The 22,057-nt window shown below is 44.6% G+C and overlaps 1 protein-coding gene across 1 annotated transcript in view; it reads left to right on the top strand.

The window, feature by feature from the left end:
• Window positions 1–22,057, top strand: part of LOC122805256 (adhesion G protein-coupled receptor E5-like) — a 330,498-nt gene that overhangs the window by 4,162 nt on the left and 304,279 nt on the right. The gene's annotated exons all lie outside the window — the stretch shown is intronic.

Here is a 22,057-nt window from a genome sequence, read left to right as displayed (position 1 = left end):
AGACAACATCACTGGGAAATCTCAACTGTCATTGCCAACTGTTATGGTGCATTAGTTATATTTGTATTTCTCTCTGAAATTACAAGTCTCATGCAAGAGCAATTGAAAATCACTAACAGTACAGTTCCTACTAGTGCAGCAAGCATGATGTGTGTGGGTGTTTCTCCTTTAGTACATGCTTGTGTGACCATGGAGTTAATATGTTTATTGAAATGTGCAGAATAGAAATCTGGAGAATGTCTAAGAGAAAGTTAGAGCACTACTTTATTCATTTGTTCACCAGAAATGTAACTGTAATGAAAATGCTAGCAATGTTTTTTTAACATTGCTGCATTTGCTATAAGAAGCTAGAAGGGATAAAGATATCTCATCTTCCCTGCAGACCTTGCTATGAGTGTGACTCTTACCAGGATTAGTGATTTAGAAAATAAATGAGATGGATGCGTGTAAGATCCATGAAAGTGTAACTTGAAAGAGGCATGAGGTAAGGCTGTCCACTTGTTACTGTTTTAATGCTGTGAAATGTGACTATAAAGACCTCACAGCCTTCATGTTGATAGTCACCAAAAGATCTGGACTCGTGTAGAGATGTTTAATTATGGAAATGAAAATGATCCAGTAGTCCAAGTAAGCTGCCAGAGATTTTCAGGTCAAGAATTCTTCAGTGCCTGTTTCTGTAGGGAAGACTTACTATTACTCTGGGAGTTATTTTCTCTATGGAATAACGTTTGAGGTCTCTGACTTGTGGAAGTTATGAGTATGAAGTAGCTTCTGAAAGTCTATAATATGTTTACATTTCATGAAATGAAAAACACGTACCTCTAAGAGTCACAATGGTGAGATTCAAAGCCCTTATGTCTCACTGAGACTGCATCAAACCAAGTTAATGTTTTGGTAATAGCTGATGCTGTTGTAAGGCATATGGACCCCACACTCTCCAGACTGGATATAAATAAGGTGACCACTATCTTTCTGGAGCCAGGATCCAGGATCTTAGATCCCTCCATTCTGACTAATATGATTGTGACCTGATACTGATCCACATGGGGGTGAATAACCTTAGATACTCTACCCAGAGGGGCATGCAGAAGGATATGACTGAGCTCAGCATTGCTTATGTCTGAGGCAGTTAACAGGCTATTCTCGAGTGGTATTTTATATCACCTGGAATGATGCTGAGATTCAAAGACAAGATAATTGGCTTTAATAATCAGCTAAGTAGTTGCTCTCATTCTGGGGGGGGGGGCAATATGTGTCAGCTTGGGATGGGATTGCTGACAGGTCTTCCTACTTTGACAGGGATGGCCCTCACTTCTCTTACCAAGGCTTTCACATCCTGGCAAAGGCCTTTCCTATCTGCACAGTGCCTTTTTTACGCAGAGTCATAGGTTCATAGGTGTGTACTAGGCTAATGGCCCTGGGGTCTTTATAAGCCTAGCCATAGGATTACACTGGCATGGTGCCATACGACCTTAGTTCCCAGTGCATCTGTAAAGTAGAGCCACTGGAGTTATCCCTGAGGTGAATTTTCTGTTTCCTATCCACTCATCAAGATTTCTGTAGAAGAGATTCAGCAAGGTGCCCTGCTTGACATGTATGGGAAGTCTATTCCATAGCATGGGCAGTCTCTGGGTTATGAACCTGTTCCTCCAGTATTATTTGTTAATTGTGGTAATGAGGTTGAAGTCTTTGGAGCATGTGGTGTGAAGGGATTGGGATTTCTTTTTTTGTAGCATTTCTAACAGAGCTGGGTCAGACATGGCTTTGTAAGTCAAGCAGAGATCGCCTCTAAGTAGGCGATATGAGATAGAGAACAGTTTGAGTTTTTGAGTCTGTCCATATAGGACAAGTGTTTAAGGCCTGTAATAATCAGAGTTAAGATTACATTTATTTCAGAAATGCATGTAGATTCTTTTATTTTGTCAGCTGCTCAAGTTAGCAGTACTAATATTAAAAAAGTGTCCCTTCTTTGACAGGTTCCCAGCTGTATTGTGTGGCTATTTTATATTTTTGCATCACATTTTTGGTCCATTTTTCATAAAATTGTGTTTTTTTGGCAAATTAGTGGCAAATCATTAAAGATTGAAGTTAGAAAATAATGGCAGACATTTGAGTTTCAGATTTCATATCCTTCAGAAAAATTCATACTAATGCAAGACCTACTATTCTATTATCTTTCTAAGTTTATAAGAGCAATATTTAAAAAGTGTCCTTATTTTTGGGCCGTTGTCCCACTTTTATGTATGGCTTTGTCCAGATTTCTTGCTCTGAGATTGAGAGGTATGACAAATGTGTCAGGGCCATCACAGTCAGCCAGAGATGTTTCAAATTGTGACATACTTGTTGCACCCCACTCCTCCATGTAGTGACTCTGTATGTGTCCAAGCAAGGCAAGGAGCAGTTATGCAGTGTAAATGTGTAGAGTATCCCCCATCCAAGGTAGACACAAGTACTACAGTGGTTTTTCATCTGTCCTTGATTTTGCAGAATGGTCTGGTTTTTGTCATATTTTTGTACTGTTGATTTATGCTTATTAATACTCAGAAAGTGCCTGTTGCTCTGTGTTTAAGTAGCAATGCTTTAATGACCATCAGGTAAGCTTGTCTGAGACTGTAAGATGCAAGTAAGCTTTAATAAGCATACTGTTAAAGAATTACCAACATTGAAAGCCTTTCTGTTGTTGCCATGCAGAGAATACCTACATAACTCAATAATGTATAAGCCTTGGGTATTGAAATGCATATGACAGTATTTGTAATAAAGGACAGGATTACATTATTTTCAGAAGCTCATTATATTTGTTGGAGACTTGCAGTCATCTTTGCAGGCTTTACCTGTAAACCAAACAGAATGCTAATCTATCATGTGTGGTCCATTACTTGTACAATAATCCTTTAAGCAATGTATCTTGAGCTTTATTTCTTGCTTGCGTTTCATTTTTTACTTTGATCATGTTTTCCCCATGAAACAAGTAGATAGTTGTTGTCAGGCAGCAGGTCTTTTTTGGATAAATATTTTTACAAGTGGGGGTATCACAGAGATTGCTACTTTCAGCATGTTACTTGGTACTTTAATAAAGCTGAATATAAATTATAATTAGAATTGCAGTGCAAGGAGAAGTGGTTTGAGTTGAGTGCTGCTTGTTTTTCTTATACTTGATTTTGACTGGCATTCCAGTAATGTATTTAAAAAGTAATTTATTTTTTCATGCCTCACAACCTTTTTGTTTCCGTCTCGATATTAAGTAAGCTGTCATGCAGCCAATGCATTAAAATATTTTTTTCTTCTACACTTCATTTTGTCTTGATTGGACTCTCATAATGACGGTTTGGCACCCAGGGCAGCGTATTTAATTAAAGTTCCAGTTTTTGTGGTTTTGAGCATAGCTCTTCCCCTTTCTAGTTGGCCGCACCCCTTCCCATTAGCCCCACCCATTCAACTGTCTCCTGCAGCCCCCCTTTGATTTGAAGTCACCAGCTGCCACTGCATTCTACCTACCTTAAGAGGACATTTAAGAAAACTTACAAAGAGCAATTAGGAAACTCAGAGTTAAGTCTTCTTCTTCTTCTTCTTTCAGCTGCTCTCATTAGGGGTCACCACAGCGGATCATCTGTTTCCATTTCTTCCTGTCCTCTGCATCTTGCTCTTTCAGACCAACCACCTGCATGTCCTCTCTCAACACATCCATAAACCTTATCTTAGGCCTTCATCTTTTCCTGTTACCTGGCAGCTTCATCCTTCACATCTTTTTTCCCAATATACTCTGCATCCCTCCTCAGCACATGTCCAAACTAACGTAATCTTGCCTCTCTGGCTTTGTCTACAAGCCTTCCAACCCAGGCTGACCCTCTAATATACTTATTCCTAATCCTGTCCATCCTCGTCACACCCAGTGCAAATCTTAACATCTTTCACTCTGCCACGTCCAGCTCTGACTCCTTCCTTTTTGTCAATGCCACTGTCTCCAGCCCATATAATATAGCTGGTCTCATTACCCTCTTGTAGACCTTCCCTTTCACTCTTACTGGTACTCAGAGTTGGGTATGAATTTAAAATAGCCTGTAAAACCAAAAAAAAACTGCAAATCCTTCTTTAACTATGTCAGGAAGTTAAGAACTAATACCTAACAGTGTTCAGAGCTGGTCTCCACTAATACTGCCTTCTCAGACCAAATGGAAATAGCTAATTGTCTGACCCAAAAGAAGTAGCTTATATGCTAACAAATTTGGTGCACATTTTACTCCAAGCACTGTAATAGCTATCCGACAGGGTGCACATTCCCAGCAATCTCCTTTTATTACTATGAAACAAGTTTTCTTAGCCTTTCAAAGCCAAAGCCTACTTCATCCATGGCCCTGACAACATATCAGGTTGCCTGATTATCATTACCAAATACGTTCCTTCAGAACTCCTACTTAAGTTCCTTAATCTATGCCTCTGCACTGGTTACATTTCTGAAGCCTGGAACACAGCTATTGCAATGCCATCACACACGGGTGGCTTAACTGCAGACTCTGGTTACTATAGATCCATATGCCTTACTAGCCTCATATGTAAAGCTGTAGAGTATATTATCACAAACTTCATTAATCTGGACATTGAAAGTCTCTTAACCCTGGACCCTCATCGGTTTGGCTGTATCAAAGGAAGGTCCTGTCTCTTTAACCTTATTATTTTTTTAAGTAACTGAAGCAGCAGATAGTGGCTATGCAGTGCATACAGCATACCAAGGCTGTTGACACTATTCACCATGCAAGCATTATTGATAAAATCATAAATCTGAATATAAATCCTTATATTGTGTGATGGATAGTTTACTGTTGTCTGACAGTACCTAATTGGTTAGAGTCACAGGTACCAGTTCTGAAAGCAAAACAGTTTTGGACCGTCTCCAATTTGGTATATATTTCTCAGACCTGTAAGTCAGTACTTATGTGGTATGGTTAACTAAGTTTTCAGAAGACTGTAAATTGGGTGCTGTTATTCACTCTTCAACTGACTCACAATTGGCCCGACGTGGTAGAATTTAACATTTTGTAAAGTGACTGTTGTGTACAAAGTAGGTGGAATTGCCTTACCAAACAAATACAATGACTCACCAAGGGACATGAGATATATGGAGCAGCTTTTATAGTTGAAAAGCTGAAAAAAGTAAAATAAGGTAAAAAATCAGAAAGTTTCTGACAAAATGAAATGTCAGTTAGATATGCTGCAGAGATAGCCATATACTACAGCAGGTGTCATGACAAGTTTGATAAAAGAGATGTCCAGCTCCTAATCAAGTCTTTAGAATCTATAGAAAAAATAATCATTTTGCTAAAATATGTAAAATGAAAGAAAAAATTTGCAAAGACTGAATCTACTAGCACATAGTTAAGTTACAGACATTATTTTATAGATGAAGAGCTTTTATGGGTTCTAGAGGAAATGCTATAAGTACATGGATATAAAACTTCCACAATAAATGTATGGGACAGATGCTTTAATGGAAATAGAGCATAAGCTGCTATAAAGTATATTTATGATAACCTTATACAAGGTATCGTCAAGTATGGAAAGAATTGTGCCAAGATGTAATTGGTCTCTACCTGAATGTAAAAATGTTTCACCTCATGAAGTCAACACCTTAGAATATCAGCTTTTGTTTTGAAACACCAAGACCCCCCCCCCCACATAATTCTATATTTGCTAACTCAAAGGTTACTCATCCTTAGAGATAAAGGGAAATGTTCATTACCTTGAAAGTTCTGTAGTTTTGTAAGAGTAAAGTTGCAATATGCAACTAAGCTGGATTTCAGTTAACTGCTTCAGTTACTCATAGCTCAAACACACAGGCTCATTTAAACCTAGTGCTGCCTGTTGAGACTGTGACTTTACTGTGAACTATCAATCAATTAAATAAACACATATTGCAAATATATTAATTCATTTGTATGTATCAGAGAGATAAAAAATGCAATTTGCTTGTGGAAGAATGGAAGTGTTTTGTGTAATCCAGCATTTGTTCATAACTAAAGGGAAGTCAAACCTCTTGCATAATGGTTTACCGCTGAGAATGATTTGAGATGTGCAAGATGTAAATGTCAAACTCTGACCAGATCCAAAGCCTGCTATAATAGAAAGAAATACAGCTATGTTTTTCATTTGAATTTAATTTCAAAATCTAATCTCCATTCTCAAACCCAAACGTCCCGCTGGCCAACTTCTACTCTCCTTCTCTCTAGGTAAAAAATGGAACTCTCTGCCTCCTTCTCTTAGGACTATACCCAACACTGAATCCTTTAAGACCCAACTTTTCCTTCACCTATCTTCCAAATGGAAATGCTCCTGCTTTCACCCCACATAAATTCTAGGGATTCCCCACTAAGCTCTCCTTACCCCCACTCCACTATACTCTCATACTTATTCTTATTGCTCCAAAGAACCAGAACTAGCAGACTTTATTTGACTCCAAGCATGTAAATATTGTAATCATCAGAAAAAAAAAAATTCTGTTGTTAAACTGTCTCATAATGTATACTACACTTTGCAATTCTTGAATGTATGAATCCTACTCTTGTATTTCACTTTGTAACTTTTATTTGTTTTTTGCAACCTATATTGTATTGTATTTCACTTTGTAACATTTATTTGCATTTTGCAACCTTTATTGCATTATATTGTTCATGGAGCTTTTCTCCCCGGGCCTCCACTGAAAATGGACACTTCTTGGCCCAGTGGACTTCCCCGGTAATCAAACTGATAATAAATAAATAAATAAATTGAAGGAGAAATAAGTTACATATAAGGTCTGATGTTTAAATCAGATAAAGTCAAAGTGCTTAATCAGCTGTGTAACTAAATGCTGACAAGAATCTATAAGTCAGATTTAAGAAATGTGAATAAGGAAAGTGTCTTTGGCTGACGTTTACTGATGACTGCAAACTGGAGTGGTCATAGAATCTCCAAATGAGGTCAACATCTTACAAGAGGCTCTTACACAAACAAATGACTGGTGCCAAAGTCATGGCCTTAAACTCAATGCAAAAAAATGCATTATCATTCCTTTCAGTAAAAGCAATGTTCCTGCTAACTACTGCATCAAATGCAACACCTTAAGTATGCACTCAGTGGTGAGAGGCCTGGGCACACAGCTTGACAGCAGCCTTACCAATGACCACCATGTCTCCACAGTGGTAAGAAGGGCATTCTGTATTGTTTATCTCATAAGTAAGGGCAGTGTCTTCAGAAAAAAAGAAGTTATTACCTCCCTGTACTGTTCCCTCATCAGACCTATAATTGAGTAGAACATCCCTTTTGGTATGTACCTTTCTAAGTACCTGCAGCAATTGGAGAAACCACAGAGGTTCCTCACAAGGAAAATTCAAGGTCTTCACTATCTGCCCATGGGGATCATCGGAAATCACTGTCACTTTATTCTTTTTCATACAGACTACTCAGAGGTGATCTCTGCCTTGCATATAAGGCAATCTCTGACCCTGCGTTATTGGAAATGCTTCATATCCGAACATCAGATGGTACACGGGTTACTCACTCTAAAGACCTTAACCTGGTATGCGACATTAATAAAACCTGCTAGAGGGACAGACTTGTCTCCCAGAGGTTACCACACCTTTGCAACAAACTTCCACTTCACGTCAAAGAGAGTACCTCATGGGCCTCTTCAAACGCAATCTGAAAGATTGGATGGGTGACTGTAACTTCAGCCCAGGGGTTCCACCTGTGTCCCTCTTGGACAGGGGCCATAGGTGCTGATCATGGATATAAGGGTAAGAACTTCACTAGACTTGTAAGGGTCCTAGGGCCATTAGCCTAGTACCTTTCTATGATCTTGTGAGTTATATTGGCCCTGGCCAACATTTCAATGAAGCTAGGCAAAAATGTTAGAGACTTTGGGCAGGATTCACGAAGCCTCCGTGTAAGAGTTATAACTCATACACGGAGGCTGCAGTTAAACGGAGTGATGTTAGCATGCTCTGCATATTCATGAGAGCATGCTGAATCACACCTAAGTCTAACACGGTCCGTGTAAGACATGTGGGGACGTGTCTGTAGGCTGATCCCTGCAAGCGGACACGCCCCCATAAGTGTAAAGGTGTCCAAAGTAGACACCCACAACAGAGTCCACGGAAATGTGAATAAACACAACACAACACATGCCCCCACAGACTATTAAACATAAAACAATCTAAATGAACATGTCATATTTTTTTAAATTGTAACAATGTTTAACCGTGAATGCGCTCTTTGCGCGGGCATGCCCTTAGCGCAGCTACAGTTAGCAGTCAATGGGAAAGCATATAAGAACTAAATATGCAAAATAAGCCAGGAAGCAATAGTGTAGCGGTAGAGATGCCGGCTGCAGAGCAGGCAATCATGGTTCGAGCCCCCCCAACACAAATTTTTTTTTTGCAAAATAAGCAGGAAACAAGTCCCTGACACATATGTACACATAAAACCAGAATATATGTAGAATGCAATGAAATAGCTCATTTATATTGAATAAATGTGAGCTAAGAAATGAATATAAACTGCCAGATGTGCCCATAGCTGAGCTACAGTACAACAGAGTGAGTGTATGTGCCCGTAGATAAGCATTGGTCCAACTGGAGCAAATTGAGTGCCCGTAGCTGAGCAGTGGTTTACCATGCTAAATATATGTGCTCCTAACTGAGCTGAGCAGAATATGTGTGCCGATAGCCAAATGAGGCTTAAACCAGCTTACCCCGTTTGCGCGGAGCTGCGCACCACGCAAACAAGCTAACCGACGGGCAACGGTGAGCAAGCCGTATCAAAACTGCCTTTACACAGACACACCCCTCAACATGTCTAGACAGTCATGAAAAATAAAAGCAGTGGCCAGGCTCGAACACAGGATACTATACACCATAGTCAAGGTACAGAACCACTAAGCCATGACAGCAGTACCTAGAAATGCTATAATAGCTCATATATAGGAATGAATACATACAGCATGACAATGCAGGTTTACTGAAGTTGATACAATTCCAAAATGGCCAATCACAGATATGTGCAGGAAAACGGACTATATAAGCCCCATAGGCGGGAATACACAGCATAAACGATTGTAGAACAGACCTGCAGGCAGAATGTCAGGTGCAGGAGAGGGTAGTCGCTTTCGAGCGCAGAGGTGGGGTGTTGAGGAGTCCAGGTACATGGCCTGGCTCCTAGTCCACAACCATGAGGCCCAACTCATGCAGGGCCAGGTCCCCTGGGGAGCGTACAAGGCTGAGGCGTGGGACCAGTTGGCTCATGAACTCACCAGTGCCACAGGAATTCCAAGGACAGGTGAGCAGGTCCGTCACCACCATGCGGACCTGAAGAGACGCAAGCAGGACCAACTGAACCTTTGGATCCAGGAGGCCCGGCAATCACCCAACGCCCCACCACTGAGTAAGTAACAAGTAATTATGTATGTAGAAAGTTAAACTACCTGAAATTATGGAGATGTGTATTCCAATATTACTTCATTTATATTACAGCTGCAGGTGTCCATTCTGTGAACCGCAGAGCCTATGCCGATAGGCTGGTGCGGTTGCGCCACCAGGCAGGTCAGTAATCCACTACTAGTAACTGTAAAGATATATAAATGTATGACAGTCAGCAAAAGAGTGCAGTGTAGCCAGGAAGGAATTAAATCTGCAAGTAACAGTGTGAAAGTGTATGCAAGTATTGCCTGATTACAACAGTTCCCAGCCTGTAAGTGTAAACTAAACATGACACTGTCCAACATATATTTTGAAATAAAACTGCCCTGCCTGTAAGAAAATAGTACACAACCTGCAGCAGCATGTAAAGTATAGCTGCAGAAGAGGATGAAATCACATGTGTGAAATACATCCCTGTGGAAATACTGAAACATGACAGAAGTGAGACTGCTGGAAAGAACTGTAATAACTACTGTTAAAACATGTCAATAAAGCCTAGAAGTACCAGTCTGAATAGTAACATGAAAGCAAGTGAGAGAGTGTGAGAAAGTGTCAGGAATACAGCAATACAGTAGTAATAACCCCTGAATAAACTATACTGCAGTTAGGACAGAATTAAATGCATGTGAGACTCAGAACCAAACAGCAAAATCTGTTCAAAGTGTTGCTGCATGTGGAATGTGTACACCAAAATCTGGATATGTTGCTCCCAGTCTGAAATACGCAGATAGGATGATTGTCTGATATACCAAACATCCACACTTGTCTACAAGTATATAAAGCAAATGTAACAGGATGATGTATCTGAACAAAGTTTGATATGAATGTGTATGAACAGCAATAAAATGTAGATTGATGTTGCAGTAACAGTCCCATCTGCAAGGTTAAGTAGTTAACATATAGGACACTGTAGTTAGAACAGTAGTGTGTATATAACTGTAGCTATTAGAAATGTACAGCATATGTATTTGTATTCGAAGGTGTTAATATTACTTTATTTACCCCACCCTCTAACCACCTATAACCCATTCCACGTGAAAATGGTATGTGCAATCACAATTACCACCCCTGGACGTCTGTCCTGTCGGGTCATATTTGCATGTCTGTTGATGCATCTGCCCTGTTCATACATCCACACCTGATGGCCTGTTGCCATCAATCAACCCTGCATGTTGTTGGACTGTGTATTACTGTTCAAATTATGCATGTGTTATGCACGCTGTTCAATGGTGTGAATATCTGGGTGTTTGGTTAATGGGAATACTAATGCATGCTGTTACAACTAACTGTGAATGGTATTATATGTCACTAACCCAAACTGTCATGACATAATGCAAAACATAGAACGAAAGGGAAGGCGGGTTCCGGCGGACCCACCTCTCCCACCTCAGCTGGCGAGTGCACCTGGCACTAGTGCAGAGTCTGGACCCTCCTCCGGTGGCCCTGTGCCACCTGCGGGTGGAAGCGCTTCAGGGGATGGGGCTCGCGCCCTCTGCAAGTGTGGCGGAGGAGATCCACCACTCACCCTCCGTAGTGTCCGGACTGTGGTGCGTGGGAGATCGGGACTCTGTCCTTGAGCCCCTACGCCAGCTCGAGGCGGGTGGCGCAACTAACGGGCTTGCCGTTGCCCGCCTACAGCCCCAGCACAGCCCCGTCCTGGGCAGTGAAGGGACAGTGGCAACTGCCTATGGGTGGGGATATCAGTTCCACTGTTGCCATCTGTGGGGTCATGGGCTCTGGATATCCAAACCTTCATCCCCGTCATTTGTGTAACCCCCCACACGTGTCATACACCGCCCCTGTAGGCGTCTTGTTTGTCTTGTCTGTTTACCTACCCAGCCTAACTCCCCATCTGAACCAACTTCCTTCACCTGACATACCACTCTTACCTGAAAGAAAAAAAAAGGGCACTCTGTACCCACAAAAAAATTACGCCCCATACATAGCTGCCCATTCCGCACACATGTCCACTGGACATGGACCATATCAATTACAATTGGCTGTACAACAAGTATTATTGTTGTCCTGACACCTCTCCCAGGGGTGGAAGGTTCCAAACGTCACACCAAATTACATACATATGCACAGCTGTTGCTGCTGAAGAAATGGGCAGCTATGGGCCTTACCTACATCCCTCCTGCAAATCCCAAGCTTGTTTCCCTACTGTCTTACCCTCTTTGTGTCCCCTTTTTCACCACTTTCCTGTCTCCCCATTTTCTTTTCTTTCAAAGAAAATAGCGCGGGTGTGCGCCAGAGTAAGCACCATTAAGCAGTTGTAAGCGGGTGTGCACGGAGCTAACCGCCAGTGCGCATGCGTGAGCTCCGCGCAAACCAGCGCTAGCCTGGTTACAACTGCTTAAAAGTGCCTTAGTCACTGTGATTGACAGGTCCTGCACTCAGTTCAAAAGAAAAATAAACTCCCACTGTCAGTCCCGAACCCAGGACCTTGGAAATACTAGTCTGTACAACATACCACTAAGCCATGACTGTCATACAAACATATTGTGCTAAAATAAATATAACCTGTAAAAGTAGGGATGAATGTAAAGTGAATATAGGATGTGTAGTACACAAAGCATGTAACTTAAAATAAATGTCAAAAACAATGGATATCCATAACAGTAGTGTGTGAAATTAAACAGCCATGCTAGTTGGCAGCCTGCAGATAATAAGGTCAGTTAAAGTACATAGATATATGTATGCATATGTACACACATATATATATATATATATATAGATATATATACATATATATATATAAATATGACTATATATACCTGTAGGAGTCAATGTGCATACACACTTGCTACAGGGAACATGAAAGAGGAATGGAGAAATGTGAATATACAACACAGCCTGAAGCAGGAGAGAGATACTAACCTTTACACTCACAGAACACTGTCCACAGCATACCAGCATGGTCCCGCCCACAATGTGAAAGGGCAACGCCTATCACACATACCCTTTTATAGCAGTGATCTGAAATCACAGTGAGAACTGCAATCAGTACACAACTGGCTGTATGCAATTAGCAAATGCTGGCCTCCAATTGGTGCAGAGGCCATCACATGGACCTATGCAGATACCTACAAAAGCATCCATTGCTAACACTCCCAACATGCAATAAGTTAATTGCATTGTCTGTAACCAGACAAAGGGAGGTTGAGAAGTTGAAGAGAAAGAGAGAGAGAGAGAGAGAGAGATCACACAAAAAAATAAAACTGTGACCCTCTCTACCCTGAAGCTGTCAGCACTGAGAGTGATAGCAGCAGCAAGCAGAAGCTGTGGAACGCAACCAGCTGTGACAAACAGAGGTAATGCAAGGTAGCAGGTTAACAGTGTGCATACTGTCAACCCTCAAAATGTGTCATAGCTCTGTATCCATAGGTATGTCTATGTGATATGTTGTGTGTATGTAGTTCCAACAAAAGGGGATGACCACACATCACATGTCAAGCAGTGATAGGCCAGGATCCTGGCAGCATGTGTCTGTGCGTTGGGCTAGCAATGGCTGTAGTGACCACTTTGACATGTCTGCCAGGCCCACATGTCAGGATCAGCCCATCCCAAAGGCACACTGGCTGGGAACAAGTGTCTGCAGGTACCTGATGTCACTGCACATGCATCCCCTACTGCATTAACCCATAGCGTAGCAGACCAGGCCCATTATGCATATGATGTGGTAATCCCCAGGGTCAGATGAGGTGCCCCAGTAGTGTTGTGGGACCACCGTTGCTGCATGCCACTGTCCAGGTACATATCCTGTAGCACGGCCCAGATAAACTATCAGTGTTACATGCGGTGGGATGTCCCCTCAGTGTTCTGGTAGCACACATCCAGGGGGACCACGAGGACACAGGGATGCTGTGTGTTCCGCTCTGCCGAGGGCGGCCCCCACCTGGACATGTGCGATGATAGTGATGTTACATGCATCTGTGATAAATATCCAAAAGGTGACGGAGAGGGAGGGGGGATATGTGCACCACACATGTCTGCAGGGATGTAGGCAATATGCATGTGTCAGGTGAATGTTAAGTAGGTGTGGACTAACACAGAGCATATCTGAGGCATGTGGTCCGTATGTGTAACATAACTGAAGAAGGCCCCGTGGTCATCCACAGTGTTCATGTGTATCACCCTCCTAGAGAAGGCTGTGGCTGTTGTTATGACGGACTGTAGCATACTACCAGTGCTGACCACAGATGCCTACCCTCAATGTGAATGTGCACTGTCCTGCAGTAACCTCCTGCTATTGTTATACAGTCTGCCTCTGTCTGGGTCCACTGGACAGGATGCCTAACCGTTGTGCATAGGGTCTGGGGTAGACATGTGTGTGTAAGTGCCATGCAATCTGCAGCATGTATGTGGTAAGCATTTGCAAAGGGGACAGCAGTGTGGCTTGTGGCTTCCACTGGCACAGTGTGCTGCATGGATACCATCCCAGTCCCAGCAAGTGAATAACTGTCTAACCACATACATATCAATGTAGTCCACTGTACTGGTGGTGGTGGTGGGATATGTATATCCAGGCCGAGTAACGTATGTCTACATCAGAGTAGTGGACGGTGTCCCACATACAGTACCTTGGACTGGACCCCCAGAGTGAGGTCGTGCATAGCACCTGTCAGTGTGTGCTGAACGATGGGGCATGCTACTACGTAGTGTGGAATGTGGCAGGTATTGTTGCACAGGTGTTCGCTGAGCACTGATATCTGGCCATGCACCCGTGTATCCGCCATGACACACACATGCAACATATGGGAGTAGTAGTATATCACTACACATGCATATCATGTATAATATGTGTGCCATACATTGCTGTCATTGTCCGCTGATATCCTGTCTGTGTTCTCTTCCAGGGAGATGGCGCGACAGCGTAACCCCGCCTACTCTGTTGCGGAGGATGAGGAGATCCACCAGAGCCTGGTGCAGGAGTATGACATCCTGTTTTCCCGCACCAGTCAGAACCAGCAGGAGAGGGCCACACTGTGGCAAGACCTGGTCCGTAGGGTAAATGAAATTGGCACGCATAACAGGACATATGAGCAGGTACGACATCACTGCAGTGATTTAATACGGACTGTCCGGCGTGCAGCAGATATCCACAGGCAACAGGTCGCCACAGGAGGTGGGGTGGCCACACATCCCTCCCTCACCAGACTGGAGGGGCTACTCCTAAGTGTTGTGGCTCCAGCCCCGGAACACCAACAGCAGTACACCTGCATTATGATGGAGGCTGGTTCCACACAGCAGCAGGACATGGAGCGTGCAGGTAAATGCCATATGTACACCTGACTGTTCTGTACACTGGAACATATGCAATATCAATGGGACAGATGTGCCCACTAACATTAATCTCATCATTTCTGCAGGTCCCTCCAGGGTTACAGAGAGACAGGCCATCCATGCTGGTGAGTGTGTTTAACATAACCTATAATAGTCCTGATACTGATAGTAACAGTAGTGTAACTCAGTACTGCTCTGTGTGTATACTGCAGGGTGTGCATGTGTGCATGTGTGCAGGTGTGTCAGTACCCACATGTGCATGTGTGCATGTGGGCCTGCGTCCAGTTGTGCATGTGTGCCTGTGTCCACGTGTGCATGTGTGCCTGTGTCCACGTGTGCATGTGTGCATGTGTGCCTGTGTCCATGTGTGCATGTGTGCCTGTGTCAACGTGTGCATGTGTGCCTGTGTCCACGTGTGCATGTGTGCATGTGTGCCTGTGTCCATGTGTGCATGTGTGCATGTGTCCATGTGTGCATGTGTGCATGTGGACATGTGTCCATGTGTGCATGTGTGCATGTGAACATGTGTGCATGGGTGCATGTGTGCATGTGTGAATGTGTCCATGTGTGCATGTGTCCACGTGTGCATGTGTGCATGTGTGCATGTGTGCATGTGTCCATGTGTGCATGTGTCCACGTGTGCATGTGTGCATGTGTGCCTGCGTGCATGTGTCCAGGTGTGCATGTGTGTATGAGTGCATCACTGGTAACAATGTCTGGAGAATGTAAACTGTGTTTCCTGTCTTCATCCCACAGGTTCCGGGGCTGCTCTGGTGACCTGCAGCAGGGAACCTGAAACCTGTGCCACGGCTACTGGTGATGATGATATATGTGTAATGGTACAGGAAGGTGTGTCAGGGTCTGCCATTGGTCAGCCAATTGACAGTACCCAGCTGTCAACCCTATCATTGCGCACAGTCATCCTGCCTATACATCCTATGTCACCACTGTCCCTAGGTGATGGACAGGATACAGCGGGCATAGACCAGGGTAATGTGGTACCTGTGGCACATGCATCCCCACACAGCAGCCATGGGCAGGGTCCTCCAATGGTACCACACAGACAGTTGCCCATGGGTTCTCGTGGGAGCATCCGTGGGCGTACTGCCCCTGGCCGACGTGCCCAAAGAGGTCTGTCAACCTCAGCGATGTTTCGGACTGTCATGCAGGCTCAGTCACGTATGGAAACTTACACCAGACAGGGTCTGAGGGAGCTCAGAGCATGCCGCACAGCCATGATGGACAGTATGCGTGACATTGCGGATGCTATCCGTAACTTCACCGATGTCATAGACAGACGTTGTGGGGACATATTACAGCAGTTCCACAACCAGATGTCCATGAGCCAGGGCAATGGTGGGCATCTGCGGCGTCGACGTGGCCGTATGCCGGCAGCCAGAGCAGCTGGCAGTCGGCGCGGACGGCAACAGGCTCGCACACGCCCCCATAGTGCCAGCAGCAGCCCCAGCAATGCTGGGTCTGTGCTGTCATCGGAACGCCCCAGGAGACCACATGCACGTGGCTCTGGACAGTCCCAACAGGGACATGTGTCCAGTCAACACACACCCGCTTCTGATGACAGTACCCAGTCAGGCGTTGTACTGGATACGGTCCGTAGCACCCCTGCCAGGCACAGGTACCGTGCCCGTGCATGCAGACACTGATCTGTATGGCCTGCCAGGTGCAGTCTGTGGCTGTCCACAAACCCCTGTATATGGCAGTCATGAGGTGGAACTGTGTGCGTGCATACACACATGCGGAATGTTAACACCTAGGGCAACCACATACACGCACACACTGCAGCAACACTGGCCCACCCTGTACTGCTGCCCCTCACCAACACACATACACACACATGTCAATTGGTGGTATCAGTGGCTGACTCAGGCATACCTAATCCACACCCTGTGCATATGATGACACTGTGTCACCTCCTGCAATCTCCATCATCATTGCGGGAACAGGTAAACACGTTGCTGATGCACAGGGTGACTACATAGACGTGTATAAGTAGTATCATGTTGGTGACAGTACAGTGTGCTGCTATGACTGCGTGTGTACCCCAGCATGCCTGCTGTAGTAACTGTATGAATGTCCTGAATTGTTATCTGCACCCATAGTACATACCAAAGCATAACAGATGCACATAATTGCATGCTGGTGGTAAGGTTGTCAACAGATAGCCGCATACATGGGTAGCACAGGGGGAAAGCTAACGCAAGCAGTGATATGCAATGGTGGACATGTACAGTAATGGTGTCAAGATGCCCACAACAACTATGCCATGTGTATGTTCACACATGTAGATATGTGTGCAGTACCAATGTTGTCCAGACCACAAATAAGTATGACATAATTTCGGTTCCACCATGGCCATCTGTGCTGCGTATTCCTGGGTACATGTTGACAGTGCCTACATATATGCATTGTGGATTACTGTTATTGTTACCCCTTCTTTGTTGTATGATGCAGTACTTCCAGCCCTGTGTACTGTAGCCTTGTTTGCATGCATGTTTGCCTGGGGTCCCCTGGAACACTGCTTACACCTGCAATGCAGGGTTACAGTGCTTCTGTAGACTGCTAGTGACATCTGCATAGCGTACCATATGTATGTCAACCTTACAAATGACAGAACGTCACTGTCTGTCCTGTACGCATGTAAGTAGCCTGTGACACATTGCACACGTCTTACCGGCATATACCCACATGTGCAGTCATATATGTCAGTGCTATGAGACAGAGGCAGTCCACCCACACATACACACCTTCAGTATGTTGTTCCCCATTGGCCCTATGTGTTGGTACACACCATGGCAATCACACTACTAGGGTGGCATGTCCAAAGGTAACCTGTGAATCGCCTCTATGGTCCAGTCGTGGTTTATGTGGGTCATGTGTCATTGTCACAGCTGCCACATGTATGCAGTCAGCCATCACCCTTGGCCAGGTATATACAACACATGTGTGGGATGCCACCACACAGCCAATCTGTGGACTGGTCTCTCTGAACCCAGTGCTGCCATACCCTGTCAGGTGGCATGTCAGATATACTACGTACAGGACAAACGCCAAACCCAATCCCTGCTGCTACTAATGATAATACCCCTGAAGATGTTCCTGATAGCTTTGACCAGTCCTTTACTGGGACAGTGTAGGCCCTAGCTTGCCATCTACCTCCTAGCTCCCCTGGTCCTGAAAGCAGCACCCCTAGAAATCTACTTGCGTCCAGCTGCCAACCAGTCGCCACTTCACTCCTCCGTACCCTGGTTGTAACAGTGAAACCCACTACACTGTGTGCCGATCAACACCCTGCCAAGTACCTATCAAAACCAGATGATGCTATTGCTTACCCCATCTCAAAGGTAATCAGACGTACTATGTTGGAATCGAACTACCCCACCATCTGGGAAATGTCATATGTAATCCCACATCACACAGGAGGCAGCTCTACTGATGTCTCCACTGATAGGCCAATAGCTATACACTCTCCACATGCAGAGATTATGGTGACTTTCGTCATAGACAAGTCATGCACCACCTAGTCCAAACTCGCATTATGGCAGACACTCAGCATGGCGTACGTCCTCATCACAGCAGTCCGTCAGGCCTCCTAGCCTTTACTAACACCATAGGCCATACTTGCAACAACAATGATGTATCCACAGCCCTCTTTTTGGATAACTCAAAGGCATACGATATGGTTGATCACCACCTTGGACTCCACACCCTGCACAGACACTCTAGATACTGGAGCCTACCAATGGTGTCAATCCTACCTGCATGGTCAACAGCAGGCCGGCCTCTGGCAGACCAAACCCTCTAACCGTCTACCTACCACCCACAGTGTACCACAAGGCTCTATGCTAAGGACCTTGCTGTCCTCCATCGTCATTAACGACCATTATACTGTCATCCCAAAGGCCAGCTGTACCCAATATGCTGTATACTCTACTCTGATCTGCTCAGCCACATCTCCAGTAGAGTTATGTTCAGCTACCCAGACCACCTGTAATACAATAGTGAACTGGCTTTCTGAACATCGTCTGATCCTAAATCCCAATCAAACTGAACTGCTGTTATTCCACAAACACGTAGGTCTACCACGTTCACTGTTACCATAACATCAATTGATGGCACAATACTCTACCCTGACCCATCACAACAACTATTAGGTGTCATCATAGACAATAACCTCATATGTGACATACATGTTAACCAGATTAGCCAAGCCATCAATAGAAAGCTAGGGTCACTGTACAGAATTAAAGCCTTCCTAGCCCCTCCAGCTAAATGTGCCATAGCTCACTCTCACCTTGTTGCAGCCCTTCTGTATGCATTCCCTCTACTCTCACATATGAACAAGACTGTCCTTAACAAGCACTGGATTTGCTACATCCACATTGCCAGGTTTGCCACTGGCCCGCCTGTTAGGACACAGCATTGCATCAATCTAGATCAGCTTGGTTGGCTATCAATACCCAGCCTAATACAGTATAACCAACTGATTATGGCCTATAATATCCTGTATAGTCCAGACAATACTCCTGCACTTAAATTACAATCACCCCCTATAACAATCCTAGACCGCTACGATCCTCTAACAATGTACAACTTCGAACTAGCGAGTCTATTAACACAGCTGGTGATTCTCTCTTTGCAAATCCTGTACGTAGATCCTGGAACCCACTTCCAGCTGATATTACCCTAATGTCCACCTTAGGTCATTTAACAGTAGACCCAAACAACATTTGTCATGTAACTGGCTATGTCAGTGTATCAGGCCTGGCTAACTCGGATGTGTAACCTGTGTGAACCACTGTACTGTGTAAATACAATTTAATCCTGGCTTGTGCTCAGGTCTAACATTAACCTGTGGAACATGTTGGACCTGCTTACTTATGTAGTCTCTGTAAATAATCTGTTTGTACTATGTCATGCTAGTATTCTGTAATGTTGTATCTGCTACCCTCGTAGCCTGTCTCCACGGGCCTACCCTGGGAATGGACATGCATCCAGTTGGGCTATCCCTGTCAACATATGTAGGAAAAATAAATAAAGCAATACATGATATTACAGTGACGACAATACCAGTCAGACATTGACACACACTGACAGCATGCTGAACACACTGGGGCATGCGTGGGGACTCAGACTAGCAGCCTGCCTGTGCATCACACACCTCCGCAGCTGGCACACAGGCATATGTTCCGTCAGAACAGAGCACATGCCACACATGGCACGCACATCCCTGTGCCACACACCCACAGCCTGTAGGGCTACACAACACACCTGCTACAGACGTGTCAGGTACCTGTCATGTGTGCTGCACTGGTGTCCCGCTCAACAGGCTGTATCTGGTGAAGGGCACGGTGATATGACTCAGGGGCACTATGGTCCACCACAGCACACATGCATACAGGTCAGACAGAGGCATGGACAGATATGACTCACTCATTGACCATGCCAGTGTGGCTGCCTGGGACATACCTCCCTGGATTACATGATAGGGAACATAGAATGGATCTCTCAGCATGTGGCACAGGCCAGTATGAGCCTGATGTTGGTTGCCAACATACTCTCCCCAGGTATTCTACCACTATATGTGGGAAGGCTGTTGTATGTCTACATTATGCTCAGTCTCCAATGTCATTCATAGGGTATCCACTGGCTGTCAACGTCTGCTTACATGCTAGGGAAGCCACATTGATGTTCACGGGTCATCTTGTACGTGACACACATGGCCCGATGTATACTGGCATGGCTCCTTGGTACACACATACTGCCTTATGCTGCAGGACATGGTTTACATAGCGACCTCCGTGGGTATCACACAGATTAGGACACTAACAGTGCTGCTACACAACTACAGCAGTGTACACCAGAGGATGCATGCACCGGACACTGCCCTCAGCACGGTGTACTGCAGTGTCTGTGCAGTACCAGATGCATGATTCATGCCTTACAGGTGTTACCCATCACTGACAGGTTATGCCCCTTACCATGCCTGTCGTCCCCTACACATGTAACACACATGGATAGGGGTGTGGTATCCCGAGTTAACACAGATACACACACCTCCAGGTTGTTGGCACAGCACAAACCATCAGGGCCTACTCAAGTGCAGCTGACAGTGTGTCGGACTGCCATCTGGTTCATAGCATGGCACACACAACCCTCACATACACAGGAAGACCACCTATCCTCCATAACAACACCGTCAATATGACAGTCCCATGAACTGTGTTTACAAGGCCATACTGCATCCAGCCGAACATTGTGTGTGAGCATTACTGTAGCTACAACACTCTAGCTGAAGAGTTCACAGCATGTGGTCACCGACATGCAGTGGAATGACATGTTACCACTACCACAACAGGTGGGAACATACAGCACCTGTACATTGACTACATGTACACTATATGGGCCAGACCAGATGTGTATCCCCTGCTGTAGGTCTTTCACCATAGACACCCACACTGTATAGGGACATACCACGTGCGGACCCTGCACACTAGGACACACAGTCATATTGGTATACATTGCTAATACCATTTATCCACACAAAACATGTGTCAGACATGGTAACTACTGCAGGTCACAGGTATTTCTGTGTATGTGTCACACACATACATCATGTGTGCAATGCCATTGCTGGGTTAGGCGATGGCATGCATTGGTATGTACAAACACCCGCACATGGTCATACTGTGTGACACAACCACACGTGATAGTTGTGGGTTACCCAAACATGCCTATCTGTACTCTGACGATGGTAATAGACACAGTAGCAGAGCACACTAATGGCATTACTAGCCAACCAGCCCTGTCTGGCTGTGCTGATAGTGTGGTGACATCCCCTGTGTTTACTGGTGGGGTATGCAGCATCTGGTGTATAGTAGTATTTGCCAAAAGGATCTGTTCCCTCACACTTGCATTTACACACACCCTACTACCCCCACACACGTGCAAACTTGCCATATGCAGGATTCATTCCCCTACCTACCTATGTCATGACACATGTGAGGGACGCATTAGCAAAGCGCACTGTTGGGTTTACTAGATAGTTCCTCGTCTCTGGCTATACTTAGAGGGTGCTGACAACATCAGTACTTTGAAAGGGTAATGTGCATCAGGTAGTGTGATCTCCTGATTGCCAAAACTAACATGTTTTTCAGACGGAAATGCACACACACAAACTCCCCACATCCAAACACACACACATGCCATGTACAGGTTTCAAATTCCTACCTAACTACATTACGATACTCGGGAGAGATGCATTAGCAGAGTGCGCTATTCACATTACTGGGAGGCTTCCCTTC

The sequence above is a fragment of the Protopterus annectens genome, chromosome 6.part1, assembly GCF_019279795.1.
Source record: "Protopterus annectens isolate FY-2018-M chromosome 6.part1, PAN1.0, whole genome shotgun sequence".
NCBI classification, from domain to species: Eukaryota; Metazoa; Chordata; order Ceratodontiformes; family Protopteridae; genus Protopterus; species Protopterus annectens.
This window is presented reverse-complemented; position numbering and strand designations above follow the sequence as displayed.